Below are 15273 nucleotides of genomic sequence, written 5' to 3'. Positions count from 1 at the left end.
GGTTAATGTCTGCAAAAATGTCTGTCCTGTCAAGTGGTGTGATAGAGGCTATAAATGTGAGTGCTTGAGAGCGGTAAGAAGAGCGTTTCATGTCTTCAAAAGTGATAGTCGGGAGGTCCAGCTACGTGGGGGAACCTTCAGCCCTCATGCAGTAAAGCATGGAAGAGGAGGAGAGGTTTCCCGTCTTGGATGTGCTTGTGAGGAGGAAGGAGTGAGTGAGTGTATTTCAAAGCCCAGTGCAGAGGTACTATCTACGTTGTATATATTCCTACGTGGCCATCTGAAGTCTGAATCACCACGTAGAGGTACACCCATTCTGTCTGTCACGCATGGATGAGTTAAAGTCTGGATCACCATGTGGAGGTGCTACTGTCAAGTTTATTTAATTGCCTACACTGTCATTACTTCAAAGTGTGCCTTGTATCCTGCTAAAGTTACATTGAGTAAAAGTTGTTTCAATCCCTGACCATTCCCATGGAACTGAAGTACTATAGAACTGTCTATGGCTCATTATTTCCCCACTGATGCTTAGTGGCCCAGCACATCATCCTGGTCCCCTCCATAAATGTCATACATGTTTTGTCTCACGTAGTTGCACTGTGCAAGCCTGTCCTGTCATATCCAGTGTGTGTGTTGCACAGCTGCGGTGCTTCAGAGGTTAACTATAATAAAATTATTGCCTGCATGTTAATGTATCAGTCCGTCATGTCATGTGGTATGAGAGAAGGTATAAATAGGAGTGCTTAAGAGCGGGAAAGGAGTTCAATCTTCAGTAGTGAGAGTTCCATTAAGTGTTCAGGAGAGAGTTCCACCAAACAGAACCACATGGAAGCACCTTCAGCTTCCTTGTGGTGAAGATGGAAGAGGAGCAGAGATATCCCGTAGCGACTAAATTCTGGATATGAATGGAGTGAGCCCCAAATAACATTTGTTAGTAACCACTTTCCCCTGACAAGGCCTGTGCAGAGGTATTAAATATTTCTCCAAGTTTTCTTACGCAGCCATCCAGAGCCAGGATCACCGTGTAGAAGTACGCTCCTTAATTGTCACACTCACTCGTCTCCAGAGCGGGGTGCAAATACTGAAAGTCGGAGTGGTTGTTGATCTCGATGGACCTGGCATAGGATACAGGATTCACATCATATTGATACAAGGCTTTCCTAAATCTAGAGGGGGGAGATATCCACCTGTATTCACTGGGTCTTTCTCCCCTCTCCCAAGTGAGTACACTACTTTTCATATTTTGTTTGGAGTGCAGTAGGATTATCCATAGTCTGATTCTGTGACCTCCACCATTTCTTGATGGGGGGTGTATTTTTGTCTACTATTGCAGCTCTCCACTGAGTGGGTCGAATGTGGATTGGAAAGACTCTCTCGGCAATCATTTCTTCACTATTTTTGTTACAGTTTTCTGTGCCCCAAGGCGCTGTCACTACTATCTTTTTGAATAAAGCTCCATAGCAATACTAGTGTTCCTGAATTCTGTCCAGCTTAGTAGAATTTCTAAATGTACTTGCAAGTCATATTCCTTACACGCTGTCATAAACAAAAAGCCATACTCAAAAATGACACTTCTTTTAGTCACAGTACACTGGGAGTGGGTTAATCCTGTATATAGGTAACCAGGGGTAGGAATTGTGTTTATAGGTTTCGCCTTGCACACTCCGTGACTGTGCAGAGGCCTCTCAGGTGCATTGGAAGAAACACACTGAAGATAGCGGATTCATACACTCTGTTTTAGAGGTGCCGGGGTTGGCTTAATTTTAAGTAGGTGGAAACTGTAGTGGTCAAATACATGCTTTCCTGGCCCCCTCCATAATGTCATATATGTATGTCTTATGTAGATGCTCTGTACAAAACTGTCTTGTCATTCTGTTATATGTATTGAACAGCTGCAGCAAATGAGAGGTTAATGTCTGCAAACTGTGAGCTGACTATCTGTAAATGTATCAATTTATGTCCTGTCACGTGGTATGAGAGAGGTTATAAAAGTGAGTGTTTGAGAGTGGGAAAGGGCCTGTCTGTCAGTACATGTCTTCTAGAGTCATAGTCAGGAGGTCCAGCTGCATGGGGGGCACCTTTAGCCTTCATGTAGTGAAGCATGGAGGAGGAAGACAGGTTTTCCCAGCTTGGATGTACATGTGAGGAGGAAGGAGTGAGCCCCACCTAAGAAGAGCGAGAGCAGACATGAGTGCCTATCAAGGCCCAGTGCAGAGGTACTATAATTTCCTATGCGGCCGTCTGGAGCTAGTGGATCAATATGTAGAGGTACACCCATTTTGTCTTTCACAACTGGCTGTTCTGAAGTCTGGATCACCGGATGAAGGTACTCCTAAATATTTCATTTCACGCACGTGTGTTCCGAAGCATTTATCTGTGAAGGTACTACTATTCGAGGCTATTAATTTCCTGTATTGTCATTGCTCTAAAATTATGCCTTGTCTTGTTCGAGTTTGCCAAGTAAAGTTGTTCCAGGCCCTGACCGTTCCCGGGTTTCTGAGGTATGCCATTACTGTCTGTGGCTCAATTATTTCTCCGCCAATGTTTATGCTGGTGGGTACGGGAACGGTGGCATCACCTGGCCTTGGCTGCATGCGTCCCTCCGGGAGGAAGTGTGTTAAGTGCTGCCGTGACAAGCCAGCATATTGCCCTCTCAGCTCCTCATTTTATGCCATGTGTCTGGGGTCACCCTATGACATGCTGCACAGGGGCATTGTACGTATAATCCATATACAGGTGTATTGTAGATATAATATGCATACAGGGGCATTGTACGTATAATCCATATACAGGGAAATTGTACATATAATCTGTATACAGGTTCATTATACGTACAATCTGTATACAGGTGAATTGTACGTATAATCTGTATACAGGGGCATTGTACATATAATCTGCATACAGGGGTATTGTATGTATAATCTATATACAGGGGCATTGTATGTATTATCCGTATACAGGTTCATTGTACATATAATCTGTATAAAGGTACATTGTACATATAATCTGTATACAGGTGCATTGGACATTTAATATGTATACAGGTACATTGTACATGTAATCCATATACAGGTGCACTGTATATATAATCTGTATACAGGTGCATTATATATATAATCTGTATAAAGATACATTGTACATATAATCTGTATAAAGGTACATTGTACATATAATCTGTATACAGGTGCATTGGACATTTAATATGTATACAGGGACATTGTACATATAATCTGTACACAGGTGTATTGTACATATAATCTGTATACAGGTGCATTATACATATAATCTGTATACAGGTGCATTGGACATTTAATATGTATACAGGTACATTGTACATATAATCCATATACAGATGCACTGTATATATAATCTGTATACAGGTGCATTATATATATATAATCTGTATACAGGTGCACTGTACATATAATGTGTATACAGGTGCACTGTACATATAATCCGTATACAGGGGCATTGTACATATAATCTGTATACAGGTACATTGTATAGATGCTCGTTAAAGTATAAAATGCACACGAATACGCTAAATATAATGAAAAATTATAAAGCTGACTCCAGCACCAAAGTGTCACAAAGAGTGCAGGACTCAGCATATAACACAATGTCTGCACTGCTCGTGCCCTGCTAGGAGTCAGCACTTGCTAAAGATGATTCAGACATATTACATGGCTTGCGCTGCGGTAGGGTGGCAGTGTCCCAGGTGTCACAAAGTACACGCTGTTCCAGCCCCTGCTAGTAGGTCTCCTATTTGCCACTGTCCATATCTCACAGTGCAGGCCTGTTTACTACAAGGGAGATGAGGCGCTCCATGGCCAGTCTTCATGGCATTTTGTGGTGGAAATTTTAAAAATGTAAAACTGCTCTAATAAATGTCTGCTGTGGCTGCCACACATTTTTCAGAACACTTTATAGTATCTTGGCAGGTGGCTGCAAAATTACAGTTTTTCACACATGTCCATGCATTTTGAACTTTGCTGGGCAAATATGCAAAAAGATAGAGCAGGACCTACTTTTTAGAACGTACATGAAATGCATGCACCAAAACCATTCATGAGACCGAATCAATTGACATCAGTGGATTCTACTCTTTGCGCATTGTTCTGATTGGCTGCTGAATATATGCACAAGCCCAGCACAACCTCATTAGAAATATAATGCCGATTTACCCAAAAGTATATATGCTGTAGAGTGATTAAAAATCTAATAACTAAAATCATCTATACAACTGATGGGAACAAAATGATAAGCCCTGCGCTGGGTCAGGGCTATCTGCAATAAGGGCATTAATAAACAGGCAGCAACAGGCAGAGCAGCCGGGTCCTGCTGTGGGAAGAGGTCCAGCACCCGGCTGCTTGCAGCGAGGTCCTGCTGTGGGAAGAGGTCCAGCACCCGGCTGCTTTCTCTAAATGATAAATGCACTCTGATACCTTTAAACCCATTATTGACCCATGTGTTAAATCTTCTACTATGAACACATATGTATATACGTCTGTCTGCAGAGAACATTATATATCTATTCTATTTACTTACTGGATCAATTCTCTACCCCAGAGGATACAATTACCAGATTGTGCTGCTTGGAGCCCATGAAGTCACCGTCGTTATAATTAGCTTCAATAAAATTAAGACCACAGTTTTAAACTTTCTGTGTGATGAGGGAAGTTGAGCCTCGGGCGGGAACCAATTGGATATCTCTTTAAAACCCATCAGGTAACAAGAAGATAATGCAGCTACCTAACTATAAAGAAACAATCAGCTGCTTTGATTACTAACTAATTGGCGACCTTGCTGGGGAAGAAAAAGGAACTAAAGGATAGAGGGTGCCGCATGCTCCATATCCCTAAATACAGGAAATACCCAGGTTATACCAGCATGCCCCACATAACTATATACAGGGAGATGTATAACTTATACCAGCTGTACTTATATAATTATATACAGGAGATCCCCAGGTTATACCAGCATGCTTCATATCACTATACACAGGGAGATGTAAACCTTATACCAGCTGTACATATATAATTATATACAGGAGATGCCCAGATTATACCAGCGTGCTCCATCAAACTACTAATGATCACTTGCCTGTAGTATGTGAGTGAGTGCTTCTTATGCTCCGCCTCTGGTAACACCATCGCTCCGCCCCGTGGTGACAATATTGAAGGTCCTACAACATATATAAAACACAGAGTAATGAGTGTCTGCCGGCAGCAGTGAAGCATGGTGGAGAGGGGTACAGTAATGACTGTCTACAGGCACCAGGGAAGCATGGTGGAGGCTCCTTGCAAGTTTGAGGAATGCATCTCAGCAAATTGAGTTGCGGATCGTGTAATACCATCAGGGAGGCATCTGATCTGCTGCAGAATATATTTGGAGCCAAACTACAACCCCAAACATCCAACCAATGTCATAAAGAACTATCATTAGTGTAAAGCAGAACAAGGAGTCCTGGAAGTGATGATATGCCCCCACAGAGCCCTGATCTCTATGTATAGGAGGGTGCCTTCTTGGTATATCATATGTGTCAAAGATAATCTTCTTATGTTCTACCTTTTTTGTTTCTGTATTTATAGTATATGCCCTCTGTCTGCAGTATTGAGAAGGCTGTGCTGCCACCTTTTGGCCAAATGGTTTAATGTTTATTGCAATTTTATACTAAGTGTTTTAATGCAAAATAAGGGAGCCTTACGGGCCTGTGTGGTTGCCTTCATCTTGACCACATAAAAGAGGAATAATTTAGCACCTGAAGAATTGTTCAAAGGTGCTGTAGAAGTTTATGAGAGAGGTCCTAAAGACACACTGAGATTTTTCACTCAACTACCAAGGAACTGCCTCCTCCTGCTAAATGAGACAGAAAGAAAAAAAGAAACAATAGACTGCAACAGCAAGAGAGCAAGCGATGTGCTATTAGAGGGGGATATTGAGTATTTCATTGGGTTCGGACCGTAAGTGAGGATCAGCCTCAATAAAAGCCAAACATGTCCACACTGAAACTAATTGCTAGTCATATAATACTATTCTGTGGGAAACTAGTAAAGTCATGCTCAAGCACATAGCAAAAGGACTGAGGCTTTAATGTAAGCAAACCATGGACTTTAGAGGACTCTGCATGACTATTTACACTTTCTGCTAGTTGTAGACAGTTCAGGGTTACTTATAGACTGTGCACAGCAAGCCACAATTACTGATTTTCTAGAGGCTGTCAATGTACCATTTGTGCTTTATTTAATAAGGATTGTTGATATTATAATTGATTGCTGTTGTACCATATATATATATATATATATATATATATATATATATATATATATATATATATAAAGTTGAAAGCCCTCACTTACTGACTGACTCACTGACTGACTCGCGGCTCGCTAACGATTCTCTAACTTTCTAGTGTTGTACAAATGTGAAATTTGGCAGGAGCATTCTTTAGGTCCTAAATAGGAAAAGTAAATGGATCACACCTTGATTATTCAATGCTAATGGCAAAAGTATTGGCACCCCTGTGTATTGTACATAATCGAATTCTCTAACTTCCCGGCGACTTACAAACATGAAATTTAGCACAACCATTCTTTACATCCTAAATAAGAAAAGTAAAGGGGTCACAACTCAATTATTCACTGCTAATTGCAAAATTAAGTGCACCCCTATGCAATGTAACTTCCCAGTGTTGTACAACCATGGCATTTGGCACAACAATCTAACTGACCTCTATGTGTATATACTGAGGAGAATATACCTCACCTCCATGTGTATATACTGAGGAGAAACTACCTCACCTCTATGTGTATATACTGAGGAGAATCTACCTCACCTCTATGTATATATACTGAGGAGAGTCTAACTGACCTCTATGTGCATATACTGAGGAGAGCTTACTATATGGCTGGAAAGTACATAAGGCATCAGCCATGGACTGCAGGGATAGAGCCTTAAAGGCTAATAAATGGCTGCAACCTTCAGTCTGGAGTTAAATTTTACATACGAACAAAAGGTAAACACCTGTACCAAATTAACTTCGGTGAAACCGGGTATATCAGCTAGTACAGTATATATTTATAGTTATAGGGTTGTGAAACACATCCATAGAATTCATGTATTATCCTAACTGCATTCTAAATAATTGCATTATTTTACAGTGTATATGTTACAATAAAAATGTATACTTTTGTAATTCTGTTGTTCACTCTGTATCCAGGTACTTGTGCCACCTACATGAACATCATCGAGTCAGTCTAGGATTACATGAAGAGACAGAAGGATTAGAGCAAAGCAACATCCACAGAAGATTAATGATTAATTCTCCAAGAGGTTTGAAAGAACCTCCCTGCTGAGTTCCTTCAAAAACTGTGTGCAATAATACTTAGAAGAATTGATGCAATTTATGTTTCTCTTTTGTTATACTGTAGGTTTTAAGAGTTTTCACTGTAAACTACAGGTTTGTGTGTGCCGTATGTGTGGGGTTGGGGCATTGCATATTCGTCTTATAAGTGAAATGACATAAGCTTTGTATAGGTGCAGTCTATATTTTTGAATTATAGAAGTTTTGGATCTTTGTCGGGCAGTGGTGTACTAATTAGAGGAGGACGGCATGTTTTACATATGCACTTATTGTCAAAAAAATCTAGCTCCTAGGATTTGTTGTTTTGCTGCAAAACCCATCCTGCAGTTCCATTTCAGGCAGATCTGTAAATGATGAGATTTCTGGTGATTAGATGAACGGTCTCATCACCGGAGGCCCTAAAAGTGGTTCCCCCCTTGGTCTATAAAAGGCTCTCGGAGGCTCCTTGTGTGTAGTGACCTCTTCTTCCGCGTGTAGAGCTTGTTGACCACTAGACGCCTCTGACGCAGAGAAGAGATTTCATCCCAATAACAGAGTCTGAGAGGGACGCATTATTGGGATGTGAGAAGCTTGAAAAATGAAGAAGATCCGCAGCAGACAAGGAGATGATGTAAAAATTGTTCTTTTATTCCAATTCCATAAAAATAGATGGTACAGGCAGCGACGTTTCGACCATTACTGGTCTTTATCAAGCATGCATCTGACCCCTATCCCCCCACCTTATATACTAAAAGTACAAACATGTCATCCAATGCAATCAATTCTTAATCACCACTCCCATCTTACAATCAATGTATATCAAACAGCTGCTGGTTCCGGTCACCTTACCACAGAGCCTCCCACACAATGCACTTCAGCTTCATCCAACCAATAGCTGAGATCTGATATCCAGGGCAGGTGCCGCGGCGTGCACCCCGTTTACCCTCCCTAAAATTCATAAGGACCTCCAGCATCCTCCGGGTCACCACATAGTATCGGGGTGCAACCCAATTTTTTCAAATGTCTCTAAATTTCTAGATAGGATATTATGTCAGTTTGCCTTTAACGCAGAGTCCTATGTTAGAGATACCAGTCACTTTCTTGATAAACTGAAGACGATTGAGGTGTCTGACACAACAGTGCTTGCAACGTTTGATGTGGTCGCATTGTATACGTCCATTGAACATCGAAAAGGAATTAGCGCCGTGAGACGCTACCTTGAGCGGTCGGACATCACTGGTGGATGTGTGGCCTTTACCCTGTCGCTGCTGGAGTATATCCTCACCAATAACTATTTTGTTTTTGGTGGGGTGTACTACCGGCAGCGACAGGGTACCGCAATGGGGTCACACGCAGCCCCCAGTTACGCTAACATTTACATGAGAGCCTTTGAGGAAGATTTCATACGTACCTTGCCATTTTGGACATCTATAAAAGCGTGGTGGCGCTTTATAGATGATATCTTTGTAATTTGGGAGGGCTCCGTAGATGATCTGTTACAATTTCAGAGTTCTATAAATGCAGTGTATACTGAATTAAAATTCACTTTAACGCACTCTTTAAGAGACATCCAATTTTTGGATGTACGTGTGTTGAAGACTCAGGACATGTTGATTACAGATCTATATACCAAGCCCACAGACCGGAATAACATCCTCCGCTATGAGAGTTTTCACCCGAGACCTATGTTAACATCCCTTCCTCCATGCCCACCTGTACTTTTAGTATATAAGGTGGGGGGATAGGGGTCAGATGCATGCTTGATAAAGACCAGTAATGGTCGAAACATCGCTGCCTGTACCATCTATTTTTATGGAATTGGAATAAAAGAACAATTTTTACATCATCTCCTTGTATGCTGCGGATCTTCTTCATTTTTCAAGTTTGCAATATACAAAGGTTGGTCCACCTTTATTGATCGGCTGTGCAGAGAATTCTTCCCCATGCTTGGGTATTGAGAGCGGTGCTGCGGGATTCTTCTATTTATATTGGGATGTGAGAAACTGGATGGTCGCATCGATAAATTGTTCCCCACCGGGCCGTTCCGACCAGACTGTTAGGGGGTGGTACCAGTGGATGTGTGAGGGCACACAAAGCAACCGGGCTCAGGACGCCCCCTACAGACCACCAGTAGAGAAGAGCGTCTGACCAGACTGTTAGGAAGTGTTGGGACCAGTGATTGTGTGAGGGCACACAAGGTGACCGGGCTCAGGACACCCCCCCTACAGACCACCAGTAGAGAGCAGCGTCTGACCAGACTGTTAAGGGTTGTTGGGACCAGTGGATGTGTGATGGCACACAAGGTGATCAGGCTTAGGACGCCCCCTACAGACCACCAGTAGAGAGGAGCATCTGACCAGACTGTTAGGAGGTGTTGTGATCAGTGAATGTGTGAGGACACACAAGGTGACCGGGCTCAGGACGCCTCCTACAGACCACCAGTAGAGAGGAGTGTTTGACCAGACTGTTAGAGGGTGTTGGGATCAGTGGATGTGTGAGGACACACAGGGCAACCGGGCTAAGGACCCCCGACAGACCACCAGTAGAGAGGAGCATCTGACCAGACTGTTAGGAGGTGTTGTGATCAGTGAATGTGTGAGGACACACAAGGTGACTGGGCTCAGGACAACAAGCACCAGCAGCTCCAATTGTTTCGTTGTCCACCATCCAGAGACAGGTGGCGTCATCGTTACACTCCTGTGTCTGTTGGAACCATTTCCAGGTGCTTGGCTTAAGGACATTTGGTTTCATGGAGACCATTACATGTACGGCCTCTGACACCCACCATTGCCTCAATTTGCAGTGGTATTATGAATGATGAAACCAGATGCTACAGAATGGAACTGGGTTATCTTCAGTAATGAATTCAGGGTTAGTTTGGGCGCTGGCAACAGCCGTGTTCATGTCTGGAGGCCTAGAGGTGAGCGCCTCAATCCTGCCTTTGCTGTGGAGAAGCACACTGCCCCCTGCTGTGTTATGGTCTGCGGGGCCATCACATACGACAGTCGGTCCTCCCTAGTAGTGGTACGAGGGACAATGACAGCTCAGCGATATGTTCAGGACATCCTGCAGCCACATGTGTTCCTCTCATAGTGACTTCCAAGAGGCAGCAGGATGATATTGGCCACACACAGGGGTGTCACAGGAAGCCCCCACTACATTGTCACACTTCTGTGGCCGCTCGATTACCAGATTTATCACCAATAGAACATGTATGGGACAATCTGGGATGCCAAATTTGGCAGCCTACGAGTTTGCACAATCTAGAGGCTCAGTTACCTCACATATAGAATGATTTGCCGCAGGATACAATATAGAACCTGAATGCCTCCATGCCCCCGTATCACATCTTGTATCCAAGCTAGAGGAGGTGCAGCAGGGTACTAGAGCTTTCATGCCCCCGTATCATATCTTGTATTCAAGCTAGAGATGGCCCAACAGGGTGCTAGAGCGTCCATGCCCACCTACATCACATCTTGTATTCAAGCTAGTGGCAGAGCAACATGTACTAAAGCCTCCATGCCCACCCATATCACATCTTGTATCTAAGCTAGAGGCAGTACAGCATGGTACAGTACTAGAGCCTCCATGCCCACCTGTATCACATCTTGTATCCAAGCTATGGGCTGCCCAACAGGGTACTAGAGCCTCCATGTCTGACTGTATCCCATCTTGTATCTAAGCTAAAGGCCGTACAACAGCGTAATAGAGCCTCCATGCCTGACTATATCACATCTTGTATCCAAGCTAGAGGTGGCTTAATAGAGTACTAAAGCCTCCATGTCTGCCCATATCGCATCTTGTATCCAAGCTAGAGGTGGTACAAAAGGGTACTAGAGCCTCCATGCCCACCCGTATTACATCTTGTATCAAAGCTAGAGGCTATACAGCAGGGTACTAGAGCCTCTATGCCTGACCGTATCACATGTTGTATCCAAGCTAGAGGCAGTTCAATAGGGTACTAAAGCCTCCATGCCTGTCCATATCACATCTTGTATCCAAGCTAGAGGTGGTACAACAGTGTACTAGAGTCTCCATGCCACCTGTATCATATTTAGTATCCAAGCTAGAGACGGTACAACAGGGTACTAGAGCCTCCCTACAAGGGGTCAGTTCTCCACAATAAATGACCCTTTTGCTCTAATATTGTAATCAATTACTTATATCAATGTTACAATCACATAAAGAAAGTTTCATTCCATCCGGCAACTTCTAGGGGAGGGATTGTTTGTGACAATGATTGTGTTCTATAACTGACAGGCTAAATGGGTCCATGTTCCACTTGTAAGTAGCATCTGTCACCGGATCACAAAGACCTGCGCCACTAATTTTTAAAGTGGATATTTAAAGGGTAATTGCACAGAACACAGTGTTATTATAGCCATTTGTCATTCTTTTTTTTCTTGTTTCTTATATTAGAAGTAAATGTAAGGTTAAATCACATTACTAAAAAAGAAAACCCACATTTCTTATCCAATATTCAAACAATATGTGTCAAGCTTATTTGTCACAGGACTAATGTTCTCTGATTATACTCAGATAAATGGTCACCATAGACTTTATGGCAAAACAATGAACTTCTTTTAAACTCAGATCCTTAACAAATCACAGAAAGGGAATCAAATCAGATCAAGTGAAGATTATGTCCCCTTGCTTCCTCAGTGTATCTGGATCTGTTGCATGAGGGCTCAGTCACACAGGCGTTTGTAACCGGTGTTTTTTCGCACGTCAAAAAAATTTGAACTAGATAGAACCAATGCTTTTCAATAGCAGCGGTCACATGTTGCATCCAGGGGTTTCACCTTGCGCTCAATGGGGTCGATATAGTGAAGATTGCGATCCTCTGCCACAGCATTCACAATTAAAAAATATATATACTTACCTCTCTGCAGCTGCCGGGGCTCAGCCGCGTCCAGCCGTCTCTTCTCCTGCACTGCCCTGAGGATTTAAAATCCCCGCCTGTTGAAAGGGCTGCCTCTGATTGGCTGAGCACTTTGACCAATCAGAGGCAGCTCTCCGCTACTGAATGACAGCTGAGAGCTGCCTCTGATTGGTCCCTACTAGAGATGAGCGAACACCAAAATGCTCGGGTGCTCGTTACTCGGCACGAAATTTTCGCAATGCTCGAGGGTTCGTTTCGAGTAACGAACCCCATTGAAGTCAATGGGCGACCCGAGCATTTTTGTATTTCGACGATGCTCGCTAAGGTTTTCATGTGTGAAAATCTGGACAATTCAAGAAAGTGATGGGAACGACACAGCAATGGACAGGGCAGGCGAGGGGCTACATGTTGGGCTGCATCTCAAGTTCCCAGGTCCCACTATTAAGCCACAATAGCGGCAAGAGTGCCCCCCCCCCCGCACTGTCAGCGTAAAGATCGTTCTCCTCTGGCACAGCTGTAACAGCTGTAGCAGAGAAGAACGATGTTAGCCCATTGAATTCAATGGAACCAGCAATACAGCAGGTTCCACTGAATGCAATGGGCTGCCGGCGATCGCAGGATGAATGGTCGGGAAGGGGTTAAATATATAACCCCTTCCCTGCAATTCATCCAGAAATGTGATACACTAAAAATATATACCGGTGTATAAGGCGACGGGGCGTATAAGACGACCCCCCAACTGTCACCTTATACGCCGGCAATACAGTGGAGCAAAGAATAAAAAGCATTACTTACTTCTTCAGACGATCTGCGCCGCTCCTGCAGACTGTCACTCCTTCCTGGTCCACGGACTAAAGCTTTCTCTATGAAAGGCTTGAAATCCCCGCCTCCAGAAACACAGCCAATCACAGCAATTCAATGACATCACTGTCATTGGCTGTGATTGGCTGAAGGCACGTGTGTTTCTGGAGGCGTGGATTTAAAGCCTTTCGTAGAGAAAGCAATGCTCTGCCGGGAACCAGGAGGGAGCGACAGCCTGCAGGAGCACCGCAGAACACCAGGAAGGAGTGACAGTCTACAGGAGCGGCGCAGATCGTCTGAAGAAGTGAGTAATGCTTTTTATTCTTTGCTCCACTGTATTGCCGGCGTATAAGGTGACAGTTGGGGGGTCGTCTTATACGCCCCGTCGCCTTATACGCCGGTATATATTTTTAGTGTATCACATTTCTGGATGAATTGCAGGGAAGGGGTTATATATTTAACCCCTTCCCGACCATTCATCCTGCGATCGCCGGCAGCCCATTGCATTCAGTGGAACCTGCTGTATTGCTGGTTCCATTGAATTCAATGGGCAAAAATCGTTCTTCTCTGCTACAGCTGTTACAGCTGTGGCAGAAAAGAAGGATTTGTCTTCTATATGTTCTCAATGGGGTCGGCGCTGCTGCCGCCGGCCCCACTGAGCGCATATAGAGACGATTTATGGCCTTTAGAAGGACCGTTGGGGTTCTTGAAGCCTACAATACACCTAACACTCTCCCTATAGCAGCTCCAACACGATACCACTTTCCCTGAACTAATGTCAGAATACATCCGTAGCGAGCCGCGGGAAGGGCAGATTTCAATACTCGGGTGACACCTTATCTCCCCAGCCACTCACAGCAGGGGGGTGGTATAGGGCTTAAACGTTGCAGGGGGAAGTTGTAATGCCTTCCCTGTCTTTCAATTGGCCAGAAAAGCGTGCTAACGTCTCACAGAGGAAAGTGAAAGTAACCCGAACACCGCGTGGTGCTCGTTAAGAGTAACGAGCATCCCGAACACCCTAATATTCGCACGAATATCAAGCTCGGACGAGTACATTCGCTCATCTCTAGTCCCTACGCTCAGCCAATTAGAGGCAGCACTCACCCATTCATGAGTGCTGCCTCTGTTTTTTTTTTACACATTTTTGGATTGATTTTCAGGGAAGGGCTTATATTTGTCGGCAGCCCATTGCTTTCAATTGAGCCGGCTGTATTGCCGGCTCTATTGAATTCAATGGGAGAATATCGCTCTCTTCTGCCACAGCTGTGACAGATGTGGCAGAGGATTTCTTATTCTCTGAGGGGAGTCCCCTTTTCACTATACACTATGACAATGCTGTCACAGTGTCCCGTGACAATGGGTCTCCCTGTGGAGATGAAGAAATCCTCTGCCACAGCTGTCACAGCTGTATCAGAGGATCGCGATGTTCTCTGTATGTCAATGGGGCTGCCGCAGCTGCCTCCGGCCCCATTGACCGCAGGTGAAACCCCTGGATGTGACAGCATCCAGGGGTTTCACATCCAAGGACTCCCCTGCTGCAGCTGTCACAGCCACAGCAGGGGATAGCAGGCAGCGCTCTTTTTGAGTGGATAAACGCTGCTGGCAGCATTTTTTCCGCCGTGACGCCCGCTTCGGTCACATGAATGTTTTTTACGCATAACTGATGCGTTCAAAAATTTGTGCGTCAAAACACCTGTGTGACTGGGTCCTGACATATCCCCAGCGGTGTTGGCACTATCAGAGTTCCAACCATCATAAATTGTTAATTTTTTTGTTGCTCTCAAATTAATGTAAGCGTGAGTCATGCAGATGCGAAAGCATTTGTGAACATTTACTTACCTGTGTGAACATTCATTTATACAAGTTTTATAAAAGTTTTATATTGTCTGTAAGGACTACTACAGGATGATTGCCACCTTTCAAAAGATGTCTCCATTCGGAGAGGGCAACTTTAATAACTAACAGGTCTTTATTTGCACTGTCATTGTTTCTTTCAGCAGGTGACATGATATCAGACAGAAATGCACATAATGCAGTTGAATCCTGTCTTTGACTTGTTGAGCCCCAGCCAATTAATGCAGTGCTCGAAGAACCAATCATAGCCACCGCTTCATGTAGGTGCAATGAGCTGAAGTCCGCAAGGGTAACTTGAGGGGTTGGTTCCGATTCTAGTTTTGTCATGGAGGTTGTTTCTCTGTCTGGAAACTAAGACCCGTGCAAATAACGGCTTACGCAAACATGGTCGACG

Source organism: Eleutherodactylus coqui, chromosome 10 (assembly GCF_035609145.1).
Source record: "Eleutherodactylus coqui strain aEleCoq1 chromosome 10, aEleCoq1.hap1, whole genome shotgun sequence".
Taxonomy (NCBI): Eukaryota; Metazoa; Chordata; class Amphibia; order Anura; family Eleutherodactylidae; genus Eleutherodactylus; species Eleutherodactylus coqui.
This window is presented reverse-complemented; position numbering follows the sequence as displayed.